Source organism: Euleptes europaea, chromosome 19, assembly GCF_029931775.1.
Source record: "Euleptes europaea isolate rEulEur1 chromosome 19, rEulEur1.hap1, whole genome shotgun sequence".
NCBI lineage: Eukaryota > Metazoa > Chordata > Lepidosauria > Squamata > Sphaerodactylidae > Euleptes > Euleptes europaea.
The window spans coordinates 7,343,547-7,366,371 of record NC_079330.1 but is presented as its reverse complement, the minus strand read 5'-3'; the positions used below and the strand labels follow the sequence as shown (position 1 = coordinate 7,366,371).

Below are 22,825 nucleotides of genomic sequence, written 5' to 3'. Positions count from 1 at the left end.
ACCACGGTGACACAGGCCGGATAACCTTTAGGTATATGGTTTCTAGTTACTAAGATCACAAGACCTAGAACTTGCTTAGAGACAGCCTTTGGCCAATAGGTTATCCTAATTAGACACTTAATGTGCATTGGTGCTTTTGTATATCAATCTGCTTGTCAGCAGCCATGGGCCTGGCCCATGCAAAGGCATAAATGATACTAAACTTTCCTTTGTTTCTCTGGTGAGTAACTCTGCACATCTTATTTGCGGGTTATTTCACCCCCAGGTCTGTGTTTAGCTAAATCACTGGTTCCCAACCAGGGGTCCGTGGACCCCCAGGGGTCCGCGAGAACTAAATTAAGGTCTGCGAAACAAAGTTATAAACCCATAATAAATTAATATTTTCAATTAAAAGTTCTCTATTATAAAATATATATATTCAACTATTATTCTAAGTTTAATGTTTAACGAACAGTTATGATTTAAGTTTATTTTCAAATTCTCGGAATTTTTATTTTGAACCTTGGGGTCCCTGCACCGAACAAAAAGGTCCTAGTGGTCCCTGGTCAAAAAAAGGTTGGGAACCACTGAGCTAAATAAAGCACTGTCGCTCTTTTTGACCTCCCCCCTAGTTGTCTTCATTGGACTCTATAAGACAACCAGGGCACTTCAAAAGCCTCACACACAAAAAGCCAAAGAAATGAAGAATAAAATCCCCTCAGAGGCTGGTGTGTGGGGGGAGGGGAAGGAGGAGAGGGGCAGGGCAGGGGCGGGGCCGCGCGCGGGGTTTCCCGGCCGGGCCGCAGGGGCGGGGCCGCGCGTGCGCAGAGGGGAGGGCGAAGGAGAAGGCAGGAAGGAAGGAAGCGGGCCGCCGTCGCCGCCTCGTCGCCTGCCGCGCCCAGCTCCGCTTTCCCCATGGCCGCGGGCGGGAGCTAAGCGGCGAACCCGACGTCCACTGATTATTATTTTTTAAAAAACACCCTTTAAAAATAATAACAATTACAAAAAAAAAAAAAAACCAACCGAATTGATCTAATTGGGGGAAAAAACCCACAAAACGCGCCCGCCCGAGCGTCTCCTGAGGGAACCTCGACGCCTTCCGACGCAGCAGCGACAGCCGCCGCCCTCCTTTTTTGGGGGGGGCTCTTCTCCCCCTCCCCCCGCTTTCGGGACGACGACCGAGGACCCCCCCCCACCCTCACCCCAGCGGCGGACCCCCGCCCCCCGTCTCTCCTTCTTCTCTTCCCCTCCCCCCCCTCCGCCTTCCAGCCTCGGCCGAGCAAGAGGAGGAGCGACGGGAGCCTCGGAGGGTCTCTCCCGGGTCCGGGGCAGCGACAGCCCGCTCTGCCTGGGTGGGGGGGCGGCGGTGAAGGAGCGGCGGCCGTCGAGGAAGGTGAGAATTGGGGGGGGGGCAGACACACACACACACACACACAAAGAGGGGGTTTTCTGATCTTAAAACCCCTCCCTCAGACCCTATTAACCCCCGTTTTATGTTTCCCCTTCCTGAGTGTTGTTTTTTGGGGGGGTCGGTGGGTGGGGGATCAGCTTCTCCCCCTTAGACCTTTCATGGCTGACTCCCTCTAGTGCTTTTCTGTACCCCCCCTCCTTCCTCCATGCATGCATCTGGTTCGATCCTCGCTTCCTACCCACTGAATTTGAGTGCAAATGTCTCCTTCCTGTTTTTTTTTGGGGGGGGGGATCAGCTTTCCCCCCTTAAACCTTTCATGGCTCCCTCCCTCTACTGCTTTTCTATACCCCCCCTTCCTCCATGCATGCGTCTGGTTCGATCCTCACTTCCTACCCACTGAATTTGAGTGCAAATGTCCCCTTCCTGTTTTTTTTTTGGGGGGGGATCAGCTTTCCCCTCTTAAACCTTTCATGGCTCCCTCCCTCTACTGCTTTTCTATATCCCCCTTCCTCCATGCATGCATCTGGTTCGATCCTCACTTCCTACCCACTGAGTTTGAGTACAAATTTCCCCTTCCTGTCCTTTTTGGGGGGGGGAGGATCAGCTTCTCCCCCTTAAACCTTTCATGGCAGCCTCCCTCTAGTGCTTTTCTGTACCCCCTCCTCCAAGGATGCATCTGGTTCAATCCTACCCACTGAATTTGAGTACAAATTTCCCCTTCCTGTCCTTTTTTGGGGGGGGGAGGATCAGTTTCTCCCCCTTAAGCTTTCATGGCTGCCTCCATCTAGTGCTTTTTGGTCACCCCTCCTCCATGCAGTACGCCTCAGCTTCCTGCTGTTCCTGCCCCCTCCCATATATGCTTCCTAGGTGGCCGAACTCTGTCTTTGGTGAGGCCCCCCTCCTCAGTTGCATGCTTGGAGTACCACAGTTTTCTCTTTCTCTCTCCCCCCCCATCAACTATCTTCTGCTGCCTTTCTTTCTGCCTTCCTTAGATTCCACATTTTCTGCCTCAACTCTCCCTATTTGCTTTTCACCCTGCCTCTGCCTTTCTCCACAAATCCTTGGTATTTGCTCCCCAATTGGCCACTCCTACGGTCACACTCCTACGCACAAACCCACTCCTTTCTGAGTTGAGAACTGCCCCCAGATTCCCGCTTTTTCAGACTTTTAACCCCCTTTCCCTGTAGGTTCCTATTGGCCCAGCTTTTAATCCTCTCCCTCTTCAATAAACACTTCTCTCTTCTCTTTTGTGCACTAACCCCCATGCAAATATGCAACTTCCCCCATTCCTCCTTTAAGCCTGCTGTAAGCTCTCCCCAAATGCTCTTTGTAGCTTCCCCAACAACTACCCTACAACTTTTCCACAAACGCTTTGCAGGTTCCCCCCCCCCCATACCTCTCTTATAATCTTTACAGCTTCCCTCCAGCTTCCCCATTTCCTTGCCTTATACCCTCTCCACACAATGCTGTGGCTGTTTCCAGTTTTCTCTTTTAGTCCCCATATCCATCACGTCCCCCGCAGCCTCCTTTTTCACCACTTTATTTTTCTTTTCTGTTGCTTCTTCCCCTCTTCCCTCGCATCCCCTTTTCTTCCATTTTGCTTCTTTATTTCACCATCATTTTATTCTCAATTTCTTTCATACACTCTCACCCTTTCTTACCTCTCTCTTTCTTGCTCCCCTTCCTCTCACTCTGAGCCTTAAATTCTGTTCCTTTCTCCCCAATCCATCATATCTTGTTGTGTATCTCTCCCCCACCCACCATTCTTCCCCACTGTTGTACTTCTGCTTTCCCTTCCCTTTAATACCCCTTCCCACCCCATCTGTTTTAAATCCAATCTCTGTACTTTCTCCTCCATTTTGCCCTCTTCTAGCAATCCTGTTCCTTGGCAGTTCTGTCTTTCTCACCACCACCCTCTCTCCTCTATGCCTTTCTAACTGTAGGAGAGCTGCCCAGCCCTTTCTCATAGCTGCTGACACAGGGCAGTCAAGAAATAACCATTTTGGGTTTTGCTTTTATTGTCTCAATCGTGTCCCACCCAGCTGAAAACATGGTGGGAGGGGTGTATCTGTGTACCTGCTGGAATGAGATTTGTGTGTGTGTGTGTTAGAGAAGTGCAAAAAGGCAGCCAGGTCCAGAGAGAAGATGCTTAGGGGAGATTTTCCAGAGAGTGCAGTTGTGTGTGTGTGGCTGGTACTGTAATGGTGGAAAATTGATTGGGTGGGGGAGAGACAAACAGGGTGAGACTGCTTTAGGCAGTCCCTTGCCAAAGGAGGGTTGTTATGTGAGCTAAGAAGGTGGGATCTTGGTGGCTTTCTTCCCACCGTGGGGGGAGGGAGGGGAAAGAAAGGGAGGGATGGAGAAGAGATTGTACTTTTGTTATCATAAACTGAGAAATTGACCTAGCCTGTTAGAGGCTTCTCCATTTAATAGGTGTTGTATAATTCTGTTGTTAATATCTAAGCTCAGCGTGTATATTAACTGCAGGAGAATAAGGGCGTGTTCAACGATAATTTCTGTTAACAATACGCTTCCCAGTTTAGAAAAACAGCATCTTTTTCACAAAGCCTACTTGAATTTTTAAAATTGAGCATACCGAGGAGAAAGGGGTGTGGATACTTGTGTGTGTGTGAGAAAGCATGAATAAATCTAGATTAGACATTGTGTGTGGAAGAAAATTAAAATGATGTAGAGGTTATCCTAGGGTATCAATTTATCACTTGTGAATATCAGCTAAAATTTAACTAATTTAACTAATGTGGGTTTAAAAAAATCATGATTGCCTTAGCAAAACCACTTCTAGGGACTTATTTTATGTAAGACCTGCTTCCTCCAGGCTTGTTTTGTTGTTGTTTTTTACATTTTCTCCCCTCTTGAAGCAAGGTAATTGTTGCTTTCTTTAACAAGGAAAGCTTGGGAACTAGCAAAACTATTCATGCCACGCACCCATTTCAATCTGCATTTTAGGAAAAGATCATAAAGCCAGTAACGAAATGTGTCTCTGCCTTTTCAACTTGGCCATTTGTGTTGTGTGCAGCTGTAGGAGGTTTTCTGCACATCTTGAGGCTTTCTTGCCAAACACAATTTAGTTCCTTGAGAGACAATTCTGTTGATACATGAAATTCACCTTAGAAGGCAAGAGGTGGAAATGAGATCTTAATCTGTGAAGCATTTCCCCCCTCTCTCCCCTGTATAGTTTTGGGAAGAGAGGGACTGAATAGTGAAGTTGTCTTGGTGGCTGCAGATTATGGAGGGTATGCTTGTTTCTCTTCTCTCCCCCCCCTCTTTTTTCACACTGAGAATGAATGGATCTTTTTGTGCCTGGGCCTGGTGACTGCAACAAGATGGCGTTTGCAGGGAGACAACTCTCATTTTCAACTCATCATCACAACCTCGCCCAACTAGATTTTCCTTGCCTTTTTAGAATCCTTTTCTGGTTTTGATCATATTTTTCACTCCACTGATTTGTTTTGTTGGGGCTGGGGGAGTGGCAGATATCCTCTGTATAGATGTGTGTGTATGCATGCGTGTGTTTTCATTTTTAAATCTTGGATGCTTTTCAATCCTGAAAGTAAAGACTGGGAATGTGGAGTAAATAGTTTTATTGAAATTTTTACATAGATAAAGTGATAACTGGGATCATTTTAACATCTTTAAGGCCTCCTCATAACAAAGTTTGGGAAGGTTTTACTTTGCTGAATGTTATTGGGACCTGTTTTCTTCCAATTTTCTTCCATGGCACAGCGTACATAAATCTTAATTGTGGAACTGTTTGTTCTGTCGGTGTGATCACATGTGACCTCTTTGTGATGGGAAAGAAATGCAGTCCTGCTCCATAACCCTTCCATCAATCTGTGGTGGTTCCTGCAAAATACCATTTGACCTGAATTTCTTTGGTTATACTTAAATTGTCACGAAGCAAAAAGGTTATTTGGTTAGCGAAACCTCTTCTCTAAAGTTCTGTTTGACTTGAGTGTTGTATGGGGAAACATGTTAAATAAATCTGTTAAGTGCCTATTATGGAGGCCTTTACAGTCTTACAAGGTTTTTCACATTGGGTTAACAGTTTTGTTTTACAACGGTAATGAATTTACTTATTTATATCCCAATTTACTTCCTGTTTGGGTCTGAAGTACTAAAAGCTTTACACTTGCCTGTTCCAAAACTTGTTAAATTGGAAAGAAGGTCTGTTGATTTCAATGCAACAAACACATATTTCTGGCTGTACCAGCGGGTCTCAGTGACTCTGGTATCTTTCACCAAAGCCTAAGCTTTGTGTTTGGAGATATTAACATTGATATTAATGGGTTAAAAGTTATAGGGTTAGAATTTTGAGTTACTAGGATTTTTTGCCTCTCCTGTTCAGGAAGATTTATTGTAGACTGTGTAATGTTTAGAAATGGCTTAAACACATTGTATTTATATTCTGCCTTTTCATCCAGATAGGTAGCTCAAATCAGATTAGCTCCATCTACCCAAAACAATTAGGATAATAAACATTTTTAAACACTTCTCAATATTCTCAAATTTATTTAATCAAATAGATTACATTTAGGACTTCTGGGTCTTCTGTTATGAGTAAGAATTAGTACACCATAACCATTAATTATTTCTTCTTTAGTTTTGTACTGGGCATCAGATTTATTTTTTCCAGGAGTGCCTTGTTTTTCATGCCCTCTCCCTTATAAACGGTGTACATGCAAAATCAAGCAGCCACAGAGTAAATGCAGTTGATTGGCATTTAGTTTATTTGTGTTGATTGCATTGAGTGCATGTGCCACTAAAGTACAAATTTCACATATTCCTTTGTTTGACCTTTGTTTTAAAAGAGCAGGTGCTAAAATAACCCAAGGGCCCTAGGCGCAGGCCGTGATGATTCCTTGCAGCTGCTCGTTTGGTGTGTGGTAGGCATTCAGTCATGACACTACAAGTGTCGAGTATGAGCAACACATTGTTAATCCAGTGGAAAAGTATGAACTTTAAAGATGGGCCACATTGTTGTATAGGGGCTTTAGCTGATGTTGCAGTTCTTGCTCTTGTGTAGAAAATATTATGGGGGGGGGGAAAGGTCAGCTTCATGTTTCGGTGCCTTAAATCTGAAACTTAATTTAGTGAGGGGCTAACCTCTGGACTTTGCCTTTCAGTTACCGCAAAACAGTTAAAATGAGTTTTTGCTGCAAATGGTGTTAACTTTACTGAAACTAAATTAGGATCTAAATAAATAAATAACCTAGCTGTTGTAGAAATATTTTTGGTTGGATTAGTGATAATAAATTTCTGCCTTTGCGTTTGGAGGCCATCCTTCCTTCAATCCAGCCTAGCCCATGGCAAGTTTCTTGATACACCAGGAAGTAATATTGGGTCATCAATGGAACAACTGGTTGTTGTTCTTCAGAAGATCCTACTATGATTTCTTAAACAGAGGCTTTTAACTTAGAGTAAATAATATCTCCAATCTGTGATCCAGAAATGTGTTGTAAAAGCAGTACTGACATCTTGTGAAGTTGGATTTAGGGGTTTCACCTAGCACTGATAATAGTCCCACTGATTTCATTAATACTTTAGGAGTACATCATGTGATCTGTGATATTCTTGTGTCTGTCTTCCTCTTGAATGGGAAGAACAGAACAACGGGAATGCTGCTATTAACCGAGAACTTTGAATGAAACAATCACACTTAATGCTAAAAATGACTGTAGATGTTGCTTCCTGTGCATTATTGGCTTATGTTTCAAGCCCTGAATTGGATTAAATTCTTACTGTCCATGGATTTTGGTCTTCATTAGTGGACTGGTAATTGGTAGTCTCAGTTTTAATATCCAGATGTAGCCATATGGTATTCCGTATTTTTTTGGAGACAGCGATTAACACTAGTTTGACATTACAACAGTAATGAAATAAACAAATCTATAGGTGGTTCAGTTACTCCTGGAGGAGAAAATTCTTAATTCTGCCTCCCTCCCCCAGTGAAGTGAAAAAGGGGTTCCATTCTCAGATTAAGTCATTTGAGAGTATTGATCTTTCTTAAAGGGCTTATTTGGTGACATCCCAAAAGATGTATTGTCAAAGCAAAAGGACTGGGTCAAGCCTTGACAGAGGACTATCAGGAGGGAAGGATTAACTGATAGCCAGCTGGGCAGAAAAAGTGAAGTTATGGTGGTTCAGGAAAAGCTTTGTTGGACAATATAGGTCCTAAGGGGAATTTAAAGGAGCTGCATTAAAGATAAGGTCGGGAGGCCCCGTTCCTTTTCCCAGCACAGATAATAGTATGGCACGTGGCATGGAATGAGGAAAGAAGAAAGGGATAATACCAATAGAGAGTGGGAAAGTGGATGGAGAGGAAGAAAACCTTTAAATACTAGCTTTTTGAAGTTACAGAAGTCTGCCAGCTGGTTTCTGTGATCAAAGCAACACTGATTATATTTCTGCGTGGCATGTTTAGGGTGGAATGCTCAAAGTGGTCCCTCTGAATTGTGAATATGTGCCTGGCTTTTCCTTTTGGTCAGATGTTTGCCCAGGTCACTTACGTTTGCAGAGAACTCTGCCTTCTGCTCAGTTTTGCTTACTGGAGATCAGAACTTTTTACAACTTCAGCTTATTTTCAAGTGCCTGTGGATGTGTGTGGGGGTAATGGACAAATATGAAAGATTTAAGGCACCAGCATCAAATTTGTAGGTTTCTCGGCAACCAGGTAGTTGGGCTTCTTTCAGTCTTGCATGAGAGGTAAGCGCAGTCAATGAGACTGTACTCCAGAAGCATTAGGGGTGGGAAGAACCACAAGTCATGCACACTCTTCCAGTGTGGACTTTTTGTTGTTTTAAATTAATTTTCCAAGATGGAATACATGACTGCTAACAAATAATGAACCTAAACTTCTTAATGTTTACATCTTAAGATGCTCTTAAACTACTGGTAGTGTTAAAATATTTTGAGAACAAATAATGTGTAGTGCTTGAATGTCCATTCAACTGTTATAATGTAACTTATTCTTGGCTTATCTAGGGGGTGATTAAGATGCATTGGCAGTTTGCTATGTGTATTAGGTCCATTATTTCCCAGCCTATTGTTGATATACCACTGTTTTTACAAGTCCTGTAAAAATATAACAGTGCTATCCTAAAAGGTTTTTTTTTGTATGTGTTTTATTTATGGTGACCCCATAGGGTTTTCAAGACGAGACATTCAGAGGGGGTTTGCCATTGCCTGACTCTGTGTAGTGACCCTGGTGTTTCTTGGTGGTCTCCCATCCAAATACTAACCAAGGCCAACCCTTCTTAGCTTCGAGGTCTGAAGAGATCTGGCTAGTCTGGGCTGAGTTGTGTGCCCTTCTATACCCATTTACTTCAGTGGATTTAGAAAGAGCTTAACTTGTTTTAGGATAGCACTATGAAAGAGTGCCATCCAGAGTAACGCCAGTCTAAATCCATCAGCTTCACTGGGTTTAGATTTAGAGTAACTCTGTGTAGGATTGCGCTTTTAAGTCTGCTACTGTAGAGACCTGTGGTTGTTTAAAGGCTGGCTGATTATTGTTGCTACTTTGTTGCCTTTTTTGTGTCAGAAATAGACTATTGCTTCAACCACATGGACAGTAAAGGGAATTTTTGTATTAGTAAAAATAATGCCCAGTATAGTTCCAAAGTATGCACCTTATTGCTTCATTTTATTTTTTCAGTGTTTGTTGTGTAGAGCAGAAAGGCTGTGATGGAAGTTCCTAATAGTGTTGCACAACTAGAAAAGAATGCTTAGCAACACTTGCACAGTCCATAGTGCAGAACAATGCAGCAAATTTTTAATCTTATTGACACTCCTTCCCCCCACCCCGTGTGTGCTTCCTATTGGTGCCATGTTAACATTTGTTTTTTTTAATCTTCTGTTTTCTTCTTCCTGCTTACTTCAGCAATAAAATGGGCAGTATCTTTTTCCCATATCTGTAATCAGGGCTGGGGGGAAAATTGGTGGGAGTGTTTAATTTATATATAATATTTGTATCTTTTTAAAAAACAGATGCCCATAAGAGTGTAGAAGAACAAAGTAAGCATTTCTGTACGTTCATTGCACATTCAAAGTTTAGATACGTTATGGCTTGTTTACATGCATCCTAGTAAAAATAAAATGCATCCTAGTAAAAATAAGATTCACCACTTCTGCGCATGTTCACACTCCAGATGGGGGAACCTGTGTAGCAGACTCCAGATAGCTTTTTTTAAAAAGCCCTCTGGTTAAGCCTATTTGTGTGTGAACCCTGAGGGGGAAAATGTGGTTGTGTGTAGATACACGTGGCGCTTGCCTAGCCCTTTGTAGGCTGTACCTAGATCTGAAATGTCTGTTAACTTTGTTGAAATCTCCTTAATTCTCTTATTTGTTGTAACTGTTTTTCCTTACACTACCGTCATCATCACAGTTATGGAAATCTTGTTTTGTGCATTCTTATGATTTTCTGCTCTTTTTATTTTGAAGAATCTGAACCTAGGCGCGCACACATTTGCTAGGGAAAGGCAAGCTGAGAGCTTTGTGGAGAGATCAGGCGTTTCTTTTTCCCCTTAGAGAAGAATTTTTATTTTGCATTCTAATTACAAGTTAGCTGTTTAAGAGGCTCAATTTAAATGACCAGAAGTAATTTTCGATGCATTCCTTGGATTACTTGTATTTTTTCTTGGATGCCTGTGGGAACACTAAAATTATCTGAACTCTTCCCCCCCCCCCCAACCATTGAGATGGGAGTGGAAGGATAAAAGTAACTCTGACCATTATAGTCTTTTCACTTTCAGTTGTTTGTAGTTGCATTGTCCCTTAAAAGCAAACTATGGAAAAGGGGGTGGGTAAAATGAGCTAAGGTTAGGTATTTGATTTTAAAAAGGGGGGTGTCAGTTGACCAGTCAAACAAAAGTAAAGCGTTTTAGCAATAGCTTTATTAAGAACAAAAAAAATTAATAATCATCAGTTATATGTATGTTAGCTGCCAAAACAAATAGGTTAACTGGTGAAAAAAATGAAATTCAAATTCAAAAAGACACTTACATGAATTTATTATCATCACTTTTAAATACTGTTAGGCAGAGGTTTTTTTTTAATTATTGTGAATGTTGCACTGATTTGTTCTGCTTTTCATCTGAACTTTAGGGTCAGCCTTCAGGTACACAATTTTGTAAAAAAATTACGACAGAAATAAAACAACGTAGCGTAAGTATTATAAAAGCCAATCTGTGTAGGCAAAGGTACTAAGCAGACAGAAGGCAAATTCTTCCAGTTTGGAAATGCATGCAGGTATAACAGACAGACAGCAGAGAAAGTTTGTACTGTGATGCTGCTAGATCTGCTCCCCAGGGCTTGGGGGTAAGCATCCCTCACTACCGCCCTTGCCAACAAACAACGCCACAATGAAGTAGAAACGCAAGTTGTCTCTTGCCCAGTGGTATATTTCGCAGTACTTGATGGAAGTCCGTTAATAGGTGATGACCTGGCAGCGTTTGCCTGGTGAGTTCACCAGCATGCCAACCCAAAAACGACTTTATCAATTTTATTGTGAAACTCTTATGTTTTGATTTGCCAGCTCAGTTCAGTTTATTTGCGTTAGCACCTTTCTGCCCACGAAAGGGCACCCAGGGCATTTTATAAAACATGTGAAGGACAATTTAAATACATTGCACACACCCCACCCACTAACTGTGCAATGAATTTTTCAGTAAAAGCAGTAAAGAAGCCTGTCAGCACAAAAGGAAAAGTAGAACAGTAAAAGCAGTTAGTAGATTAAAACAAGACAGCCCCAAAACAAGTAGTCGAACAGCCAATTGTTAAAGAAACTGAAAACAGTCCTGTAAAAGCATTGCAGAATAAAAACATCTTTAACCTTCGAGGTATCAGCCAGAAGAAAACATGCTAAGGGAGCAGGCAACAGTGCTTGTAGGCAAGCCACTGTCTTTCAGCATTAGTAAGTATTATTCACATGGAGCAGCTTTTGTCATGGCTGGCGTGATGGTCTCCAGGGACAAGAATTTGCTGACTGCTAGGAGGTGGTGCTAGTCTGAACAAAGATCAACAATTCACTTAATGTTTATAGGAAATTAATTAGGTGCAGGTTACTAATTCCTAGGTTTTAATACTGTTTGGCTGGCATATTGCCTGACCAATCATTAAGTGTACATCTTATCATTTCTGCCTAATACCCCATTGATTTATAAAAATCTAGTAAGTTAGGAAATAGACGCTAAAGTGACTAAACTGAGGCTATCGTACTTTGGTCACATTATGAGAAGGCAAGAGTCACTGGAAAGACAATAATGCTAGGAAAAGTTGAAGGCAGCAAGAAAAGAGGGAGACACAACACAAGATGGATTGACTCAATCAAGAAAGCCACATTCCTCAGTTTGCAAGACCTGAGCAAGGCTGTTAACGATAGGACGTTTTGGAGGACATCAATTCATACGATTGGCCATGAGTTGGAAACTTGATGACACTTGGCGCACGCGCACATGTTCATGAGACTTAATGCAGAATAATCCATATATTTCATCTTTTAACACTGGAGTTAACCATTAACTCCATAATTGGATTAAGCCGGTGATCTTGTTTCTGCAGGAGACTATGATTGGAATCCTTATTTAACATGAAATTTAGATGCCACTACCTTATTCTTAAACTCACTCCTGTGGTTTTAGGGAAAAGGTTGTAAAGTGCACTTGAATTGTGCTGCAAGCCAAAAAAACCTTGGTAGGTCTTGTATATTTATGACAACTGTATCCTGTAGCAAAGTTTGACAGATCTTTTAGGTCTGTTGCTGTCGTGAATAGATCCTCTTGCGGAGTAGTGTAGTGGCTCTTTAATTTAGTGCACCCTAAGCTTAAAAGGTTTCATTCTGATCATAAACTTCATTTTTCTTTCATCCGCTTGAGATTTTGGCAGCCGATATGCAAGATAAATATATTGCTCTACTGTCTAGTAAGGAGTTTTGAAGACCCTGTGAGAAATGAATGTCAGTGATGAGTGGGCAGAGGGTTCCAACAGCCTTAAGAGCTAAGTCCACATCATAACATAAGTTGAGTAGGAAAAGTCTGGCAGCAGCTGTTCTATTATCAGTGGCACCATTGGGTCTTGAACATAGGTGAAGCTTGATAAGTAACATTGGTAGTCTCAGTAACATTGGTAGTCCCTGGCTCCTCCCAGCTTGGGCTCAGGGTTCACTGATTTCCTGGGACAGCGATCCCTAGCCTGAGAAGCAGAGTCTACCATCTTGGCAAGATGGTAGACCATCTGAGCTTACCAAAAGAATGTATTTGAAATACAGCTTTAAATACGGTTCCATACTCTGAGCGAGTATGTCAGTGTGGTTCTGGCCAAATAGATGGTTTTCAGCATTCTTCGTTTAGTTGTACCCTGCTCAATGAGGCTAGAAACAGATGGATAAAACCTTTTATCCGGGACCCTGTGTGCGAATCGGATAATCTGAGGGTCCTTTTAGCAGGGGTGGGTTTTAATACTACATTGGCAGTTGTCAAGTTTCTTTCCCGGTCAATTAAAATTAATTTTTTAAAGAATTATTTTATTGATTAGTTAGATATCTATTTATATACAAATGTAAAAACATATAGTTCTTTTTTTCTTTAGTTTCAAACTCAGTGTGACACTGTTCAAGGCAGGATTGGCTGCATAAGCTCTTCCCTGCTTTGGATTCTGGGATGTTATTTGGCAATAGTAGTCCTGCTTCTCCACTCTATTCTTAAATAACTGGAGTGGGGCAAAAATCGCGATGCATAAAATGTTGTGCGGCCAGCGATTTCTTCACATTTATATGAACACCCGTGAATGACCACAGGTGACATAGAATGGTCCTCCTTACTAAAGTGATCTCTGTGTTGGGGTGGCGATCCTCTAGTGTAAGTAACAAACTTGGCTTTCTTGGGACCAACAGTAGCATCGATGTCGCGAGCACAGTGTGGTGCCAGTTCTAGGAACTCTGCCAGCTCGCACTGGCACAGACAGGGAGCCTTTAACGTTGGATTGAGACTTGCAGGGTGCTTTCTCTGACATCAGTTAGGGAACGGTTATTTATTATCTAATATACTACAGTGATAGGTGAAACGCCAGTCAAAGTACAGTTTCCCCAGCTGCAGCAAACATTGATAGACAAGTTATTATCTTCTCATAAAATTGTTATAAAACTTTCAGCAATGAGATCACTTTGCTGGGTGGAAGAAAATGACAAAGCTTTGCAGGTGGAAAACCGTGCTGCTTCAAAATGTTAACTAATATCTAGGGTGTAATAGAAGAAAATTGATGTAACTTGTAATACACTGCTTAATTTGGACAGTGAACCTAGCACTGGTCAGCTTAAAACATATCTTCACATTCTCATGTGTAGTGGATTTTCATGTGTATGGTAGACCACTTTGCACGTTATGCTTGCCTGATCTGTGTGCGTTTACAGGAGTTTGCAAATCCTAGAAACACGCGATTAGACATATAAGACATGGGTTTCCCTAACTGTTTATGTAAAAGTCTGTATATTTGTAGCTAGTAATTAGAATTGTCTTCCAGCCTTGGTTAGAATTATAACCATGCTTCTGTTTGGAGGAGGTTTGCCACTCTACAGCTTCTTTTGAAGCTTGCCCTGCTTTCAACGAAGTAGTGTATGTATTATAATTGCTCCTAAAATGTTGATGCAGAAGTATTAATCCAAAACTGCCCTCAACAGACCTCTGGCTTTGTGTGGGACATGCGAGGAATGAGCTGAGGGGATGGTTGTATATCAGTGGTGTTAAAGCTTTGAGAACAAGTGAGGGCATGTATCCTCATTGCTTTGCTATTTTAATGTTGACACAAACTAATATATCCGTGGCTGTATCATTCTGTGGACATAATTTAGTCCTGTGTATATACTTGATGCTTAAGGGGGTCAGATTTCTCCAGTGATATGTACAAGATGCAGGTTGTATTTACCTGTTGACAGCCGGTTCAAACCTGTCTTAATCTATACGCCACATTCTTTTTATTCTTTGGTTCTTCCTTCCATATTCTGTTGGTCAGGGCTGAATGAATATTTCAGAGGCCTAGATGCCAGCGTGGTGAGCGGTTAAGAGTGACAGACTCTAATCTGGAGAACTGGGTTTGATTCCCCACCCCCTTCACATGAAGTCTGCTGGGTGACCTTGGGCCAGTCAAAGTTTTCTCAGAACTCTCTCAGCCACGCAGAGGCAGGCAATGGCAAACCACCCCTGAACATCTCTTGCCTCGAAAACCCTATGGGATCACCATAAGTTAGCGTTGACTTGACAGTGAACTCACACAAACACAGAGGCCAGTATTACACTGTGTAGCTTTCTGGTATTTCTCTATCATGCTTGCCTATATTTAACAGGATGATGATTGCTAAAAAAAATAATCTATAAAAATGTCACTTCTAAATGCAGCGAAGATTACATTTCCCTACTCAAGGCAGGCAGCTGATTTAATACCTATTTCTCACATTTTCAGAATTACTTCAGTAGATGTCCAACGCGTCCCCTTATAACTATTGCTTAACAGAACATGATAACTGTGCCAATGTGATGCGATGTCGGATTCGGACTGGGGAAACCTGGATCAAAGCCCAGCTCAGCCTTGGGGCTCACTTTGGGGGGGGGGCTGTGGGGAAATATCCTGACCTGCCTTACAGGACCATTAGAATACAAATGTATAGTGTTGTGAGCTCTCTTGTTTGCAAGGTACATAGGTGGTAACTTGTTGTAGACCATACAAAACACTTTTCAAGTTAGTAGAGAAGTTGAATGAAAGAGCCCCGTGGTGCAGAATGGTAAGTTGCTGTACTGCAGTCCAAGCTCTGCTCATGACCTGAGTTCAATTCCGACGGAAGTTGGTTTCAGGTCGCTGGCTCGAGGTTGACTCAGCCCTGCCATCCTTCCGAGGTTGGTAAAACGAGAACCCAGCTTGCTGGGGGTAAAGTGTAGATGACTGGGGAAGGCAATGGCAAACCACCCCGTAAAAATACAGTCTGCCTAGTAAACGGCGGGATGTGACGTCGCCCCATGGGTCAGGAATGACCCGGTGCTTGCACAGGGGACTACCTTTACCTAGAGAATATGAAACTCAAATTGATTTTCTCCTCATACAATTAAATAAAGACTTTAATTGCAAACATAATGGTTACTTCTAGATGTTTGTGGCTATGAGGTCCAGCGGGGTCAGTGGATCCCCCCCCCCCGTTTGTTTCATGATTCATTAAATGTCATTAGCCTAGTTACTTGGGGACAGGGGCAGTGAAAAGGAACATGAGCACCTTAAAGTTACTTTGTTCTGTACTTAAAGATTAAGTGGGATGGTTACGTGCTGTGTGAGGATCTCTTGGAGTTCAAAATGTCTGGGAACCTTTGCAGAAACAAAATGTCCATTCTTTTATTTGGAGTTAGCTATACAGAACTCTTATTCACACAAGTCCAGCTTGTGAGCCAGCGGCTGCTCTGTGGGGCCCAAGAACTAGAATAGCATGAATGTTATGGGCCGGGATTAAATTGTTAGCTGTGCTATGTAAAGAAACGATCAGCGTTCTGCCTGCATTTAAATTCTCTTCTCAGTGCCTGCTGCTTAGTTCTTCCAAAAATAAGTGCTCGCTGGTCCCTTCCTTGCTGAAATTTTTCAGTCTTAAACAGTATAAGAATACAGGCTTCTGACTATGCTAGAAAGCCATTAAATCATATCGTACATTTAAAAATCAGTTGGCTTGTTTGTAATCCAAGTACTAATGCAATGAAAGAAGATCCTTTCCTTAATGCACCTGAGCATAAGAAGCTGATGGTCTACTACTTCGTTTTCCTCAGTATTAAGTTTCAGATTTGGCTGGTGCCCATGTAAATTGTTCTCCTGGTAGGTATGTCCACAAAGGGCTTCTGCCTCACAGGAAGCCAAGTAGATGGAAACGCCCGCTCTAAACAGGAAGCGACTTACACAGTTTGCCAGATGTGAGACTGCTAGCTGTAATGTCTTGTTTCCTTTCCTAGTTTGCATTTTGGTTGAAAAGGAAAAAAAATGCTTATATTACGAAATGCGTTGTTCCAGAAGTTAAAACTAGATTGTGATAAGCCCCCAAGCCAACCTACAAATTGAGAGCAAGTCACTGCAGTTTCTGTAAACTTGCACTAATCCAGATTCACCACATTGTTATGCTGTGTGATTTCACTCTGTTTATCAGAGAACTCTCCATTAGCTACTTTTTAAAGATTGTATTGTCCAGTCCCAAATGCTCAGGGTGTGTAATAAAAGCAGCCACCCGCAGCATAATCAGAGTCAAATTTGATCCTCACCAAACCCCAGTTTAACCCTGAGCCCTGGTGGCCAGTCCAGATATGTTGGAGTTAAGCTGTTAAGATTTTGGTTGGATCTAACCCACTACCTGCACCCCCCACTTTTAAATTCTAAGGGACCTACGTGGGTTGGCTCTTTTCTCCATCCATCTTCCTGTGTTGTTCAGAGGATAAACATGGGAGTATCTAGCCCAGTAAGTCAGAAATTTCTCTACTGAGGGAAGGGCATCTTCAGATCTGGGTGGTTCTTGCTGGTTGCCCGGGGAGTCAGGAAGAAATTTCCACTTCCTGTTCCACACGCGGGCATCTATCTTCTCAGTTTCTCTTCCTGTATTGATTATGCAGATCGCCCCTGCATGATTTAGAGCAAATAAGGCGTGAAACTTCTTCTTAACTTGTCATAACAAACATGCCAAAATCTTCAGCCACAGCTGCTGTTTCCAAGGACTGTCCTCAAATAGCCAGTATAACCTAAAACAACTGCTGCTAAAAAACGTTGTCCTCTTCAGACATGTCCTTTTGTATAGCTGTGCTGTAATACAAGGTCAAGTACTCAGCCCCGTTCCAACAAGGAAGCTTTAAGCCCTGAAGAGCAGAAAATTAGTTCTTTGGAACTGGATTGGAGGGACCTTTTGAAATGGCAGAACTCTCACCAATGTGGGTTGCCTGTGTCCCTCATGTCTGGACTGGGAACAAAAGCAAACCTTCTCTTATCTCCCTTCTGTGTCAAAAAAAAAACCTCACTACGTGGTTGCATAAACACAGGATGTCTCATTTCTTCATCTTGTAAGAACAGAGCCTCCTTGGTCTGTCTCCCTAAGCATCACAATGCACATCTTTTCTGACTATAGTAATCCTGGTGAGAAGAGGATTGTAGTAATTTAGAAGAAGAAGAGTTGGGTTTTTATATGCTGACTTTCTCTACCTTTTAAGGAGAATCAAACTGGCTCACAATCACCTTCTCTTTCCCTCCCCACAACAGACACCCTGTGAGGTAGGTGGGGCTGAGAGAGCTCTAAGAGAACTGTGTGACAAGCCCAAGGTCACCCAGATGGCTTCATGTGGAGTGGGGGAAACCACCCCGGTTCGCCAGGTTAGAGTCCACTGCTCTTAACCACCACACCTCACTGTAGTGCCAGCGTGGCAAAGTGTTTAAGAGCAGAGGTGTGGAGTGGTGGACTCTGATCTGGAGAAGCGGGTTCGATTCCCCACTCTTCCACATGAGCGGCGGAGGCTAATCTGGTGAACTGGATTTGTTTCCCCGCTCCTACACACAAAGGCAGCTGGGTGACCTTGGGCAAGTTACAGCTCTTTTAGAGCTCTCTCAGCCCCACCTACCTCGCAGGGTGTCTGTTGTGGGGAGGGGAAGGGAAGGCTATTGTAAGCCGGTTTGAGTCTCCCTTAAGTGGTAGAGAAAGTCGGCATATAAAAACCAATTCTTCTACTGTAGCCTTCAGCTACAGCTATTTGTTATCAGATGTTCATTCTCCTGCTGAAATTCTTTTTTATGTGCCCACCTCTCCAGCAATTATGTCACTTCATGTCCGAGTGTCATATGCACCTTAAAACTACAGGGCCCTGTCAGGCTTACATCTCTGAATAATCTTCATGACAGCCTGTTCTCAAATGGCGAGGGTCCTGCATTTCATTATTGGACTGCAGCTAAAAGGCTCCTTCCACCTGAAGGCGTTAAGTGCATGCTGCTTAACAGTCGTTCATCCTTGTGGGTGGAGAGAGCAGGCTTTCCAGCAGCGGTAATTTGCTAGGCACCAGCCCAATCCATTGTGAGCTCAGCCATTTGCAAGCTGCACTTACAAGCCTTAACTGATCCAGTCATTAGAAGGAAGGGTTCTATTCTGACGTGCCTTCGGGAAATGCAGCAATGTCAAATGGATGCATGGAGGTTTAATCGGGACACATGCAGCAGTAGGTAGGAAAAACTGGGTGAGCGTCATCATTGTCAGCTGTGATTTTGTTGGTCACTGGTATTACTAAAAGCAGATCTGTATGTTTTTGTGCATTTACACACAATGTTGAGGCTGGATTCTGGTTCAGAATTCATATTCCTGATTATCTGTTTTCTTGGTGTAGAGCCAGCGTGGTGTAGTGGTTAAGCGCAGTGGTGTGTCCCCCCTTTTATTGAAGTATACAAAATATTACAGAATATGCCAAAGTAGACAAAGGAACATAGTACACAAGAAAGAAAGAAAGAAAGAAAGAAAGTGTCCTTGAGAGCCAGCGTGGAGTAGTGGTTAAGAGCGGTGGTTTGGAGCGGTGGACTCTGATCTGGAGAACTGGGTTGGATTCCCCACTCCTCCATGTGAGCAGCGGAGGCTAATCTGGTGAACTGGATTCCCCCCCCCCACTCCTCCACATGAAGCCAGCCAGGTGACCTCGGGCAAGTCACACTCTCTCAGCCCCACCTACCTCACAGGGTGTCTTTTGTGGGGAGGGGAAGGGAAGGTAATTGTAAGCTGGTTCGATTCTTCCTTAAGTGATAGAGAAAGTCGGCATATAAAAAACAACTCTTCTTCTTGGTTAGGTGGGGAAGATTTCCAACCTTGTGGTTGCTGAAAGAGATGTTATAATATGTGAGATAAGGGGCAACTCCGATACCATAAGAGCAAGTCCTAGGTTGGGACAGGGCAGAACAGCTCTACTTCCTTAAAAACATAGTTCCTTGTTGTCCTGCCCTGTCTTGTCACGGAGTTCATCCATGCCTTCTTATCAAGTTGCTTCATTTCTGTGGAATCCAGTTATATGAATCAGCGGTGGGAAGCACAGCAAACTCAGCCTTAACTGTTGGCAGCTCCTAACTGAAAGTTTTAAAAAGTCAGATTTTATAGGTTAGTGTCTGAGTCTCAAGTGTAGTATTCATTTCAAAGAGCAGGTGCTGGGAAACCTTTCCCTTTGGCATTGCAGACCTGATAGTGTAGAGACTAGAGCTGGTTGCCTTATGTGGTTGGGGGTAGGATGAGTTGTAGGGTTGCCAGGTCCCTCTTCGCCACCGGCGGGAGGTTTTTGAGACAGAGCCTGAGGAGGGGAGGGTTTGGGGAGGGGAGGGACTTCAGTGCCATAGAGTCCAATTGTCAGTGCGGCCATTTTCTCCAGGTGAACTGATCTCTATCGGCTAGAGGTCAGTTGTGATAGCAAGAGGTCTCCAGCCAGTACCTGGAGGTTGGCAACCCTAATGAGTTGGGATTCCGAGGCCACCCTGCTTTAAGAATTAGGAGCAGATGCCTGTAACAATTCAGGATGTTTATCTGAACAAGTGCTTAGTGCCATAGGAGTTGATAGCCATAATACCAAGTGATTTTGGCAGAAAGCTTTGACATACTGCACGCTGTATAAATTGCACTTTGCATAGTGCATAATTGAATTTGCTTCTTTTTAGTAATGTGAAGTGGCTTCGGCACTGAAGACTCGTCTCTGACTCTTGGAAATCTCATTGAACCTCTTCTCTGCTTTCAGGATTTTGTTTGCCTACATATTTGAAAGCTCCAGCAGCACAAGGTGGTAGAAATTTGGTTGTTGTTGTTTTAAAAAAAGGGAAGTAAGATTCTAGGGATGCTTAATTCTGACTGTAGGTAGTTGCAGAATACACAGTTCTGACCTCTTCCAAGACGACAGTTTTATGCTCATGCCCTATAGAGCCTGCCAGTGTATACAGGAAGGTTGAGGCACACAGATAGTTAGAAAATAATTGATTGGCGCCCTTGGACAGCTCCCTCAAAATACACGCATTGCATCTCTGGTAACCTCATGTCTTGAGTACTCCAGTGTGAATATAAGCACAGCGTTGCAACTAAGATTGCAGGGTGTCCATCTCCCCCCCCCCCGAAACCCCCCTTCCCCGAAGCATAGCCTTTAAGCTTTAAAGAAACCCGTGGCTTGTCAAGGGTAGGAAGAGGAATAAGGACCTGTCTGGTCTCATTAGGGACATTTTTAATCTCCACAGATGATCAGGCAAATGGCTGTTTGCAGGCTTGTGTGTGTAAAGAGAATTATATCTTGAGGTAAGATGTTCATGAATGTCTGTGTCGGGTAAAACAATAGTTACCAGATTCATTAGTTTGAACAGTGTTTATGTAACCGATTGTAGTACTTTCAGGATAAGAGGCCATGGTAGTGAAGGGCGCACCCACAGCTGAGAGACAGCGTGGGGTAGTGGTTAAGAGCGGTGGACTAATCTGGAGAACCGGGTTTGCATCCCCACTCCTCCACATGAATGGCTGACTTTAATCTGGAGAACCGGGTTTGATTCCCCACTCCTCCACATGAAGCCAGTTGGATGACCTTGGGCTAGTCACAGTTCTCTTTGAGCTCTCTCAGCTCCACCTACCTCACAAGGTGTCTGTTGTGGGGAGAGGATGGAAGGCAATTGAATGCTGGTTTGATTCTCCTTAAAAGGTAGAGAAAATCGGCATATAAAATCCAATTCTTATTATTATTTTTTAGAATTAGATCTTTAGCCTTGCGTGTTAGAGTGTCTTATTCAACATACTCTTTCAGTAGACCAGCAGAAGACCTTGCTTTGGTTCCAAGATACTATTGCAAAATGGATGAATGTTTTAAACGAGTAGTAATACTCTTCATTCTGCTCTGAGAGTTGAGTGTTTACTGTAGGTTTGCATTGTCTTAGGGGTACCCCAGCTGGAATGGAGTTGTTGACAAAGCAGTTTATAACAGATTGTTTCCAGTCGTTTGATTTTTAAATGCATAATTTTTTTGTTGTTGTTTTTAATGGAAAGAACTGTATAGCTACTGGAATTTTGCTTTCTAAGCTCTGCTGAACCATCAGCTCAGTGATTCATCTGATCTAGTAATGCACTGATACAGGAAAATGTTGAATGTACATTTTCTTCCTATCACATGTTTATAATCTTCATACTGTATGGTCTATCTTTTGCATTTTTATCGTGTCTTTCCTCTTTGGACCTCGGGGCAGGGTACATAGTTTCCCCCGCTTCCTATTTCCCCCCTCACAATAACCCTGGAAAGTAGGTTAAGCTGTGGTAGAATAAATGGCCCAAGTTCTCCAGCTTTTTAAAATTTAAATAAAAGTTGATGTCCCCTCAAAAAAGATATCCCACATCTCCCCTTCAGAAATTATGCAGATAAGGCATGCCTGCTTAACTTGATGCCAAGGAGTGAGTTTGCAGTGCCTACCTTGGGTTCCATGATATATATATGTGACTGTTTTCTTCGACATCCAGTGTCAGTAACTAGGCACATCTACAGTTGCATCCTTGGAATAAACCTCTGAAAGAAACCAACCGATAATGAGGAGAGAAGGAGCAAGAATGGGGGAGGCAAGCTAATATCTGGATATATTTCAGTGGTATTAATCATTCCTTGTCAGCCCGACTCTCCCATTCTTGCCACTTCTCTGTACAGTTGCCTTGCCTGTCTTGCTGCTTTTGGCTGGCTTCTCCTCAGCTGACATCTAGATCAGGAGATTCTTGGGACAGGAACCTGTTGCCCTTGGTTAATGTTTAACATCACTTGTGTGCTGAAAGCTATGGGGAAGCAGTGTTGTCTCAAGAGACGGTAGACCGTCTAATATGGGAAAAGCATAATGGAAGGCAGACCCTGATGATGGTGGCAGCTGAGGAGAAGGAAGTGTATTAACTCTCAGATCATGAGAGGGAGGGCATCTTGGCCATCTTCTGGGCATGGAGTAGGGTCACTGGGGGTGTGGGGGGGAGGTAGTTGTGAATTTCCTGCATTGTGCAGGGGGTTGGACTAGATGGTCCCTTCCAACTCTATGATTCTAAGGTGTAACTAAAGAGAACCGCCATGTTCAGAGGCAGTAGACCTCTGCTGACTACTAGTGCCAAGAGTCAACATCAGGGGAAGGCCTTGGCCTCTGCCACTTTGTCGGCCCGCCAGATGAACTGGTTGGCCACTGTACGAGACAGGATGCTGGACTAGATGGGCCACTGGTCTGATCCAGCAGGGCTGTTTTTATGTTCTTAGTGACTGACTTGGCTCTTTAGCTTTCTGTTAAAAACTGGCAAACAAACTTTCTGTTGAAGCTGTTGAAGCCCAGAAAAGGGCAGAAATTAGACTGAGGTTCACCAGAGGCTATTACCTGCTAGGTGCCTAGCATCATTTGGTAGCCTAGGAATCCTCCATCAGATGC

General features: G+C 43.1%; 1 protein-coding gene across 1 annotated transcript in view; it reads left to right on the top strand.

The window, feature by feature from the left end:
- Positions 1 to 1,342: 1,342 nt before the first annotated feature.
- The window catches only part of GNB1 (G protein subunit beta 1), a 75,528-nt gene continuing 54,045 nt past the window's right edge, over positions 1,343 to 22,825 (top strand). Inside the window, exon 1 of the mRNA XM_056865082.1 lies at positions 1,343 to 1,372. The gene's annotated coding sequence lies outside the window, so the exon portion shown is untranslated. The remainder of the gene's footprint in view (positions 1,373 to 22,825) is intronic.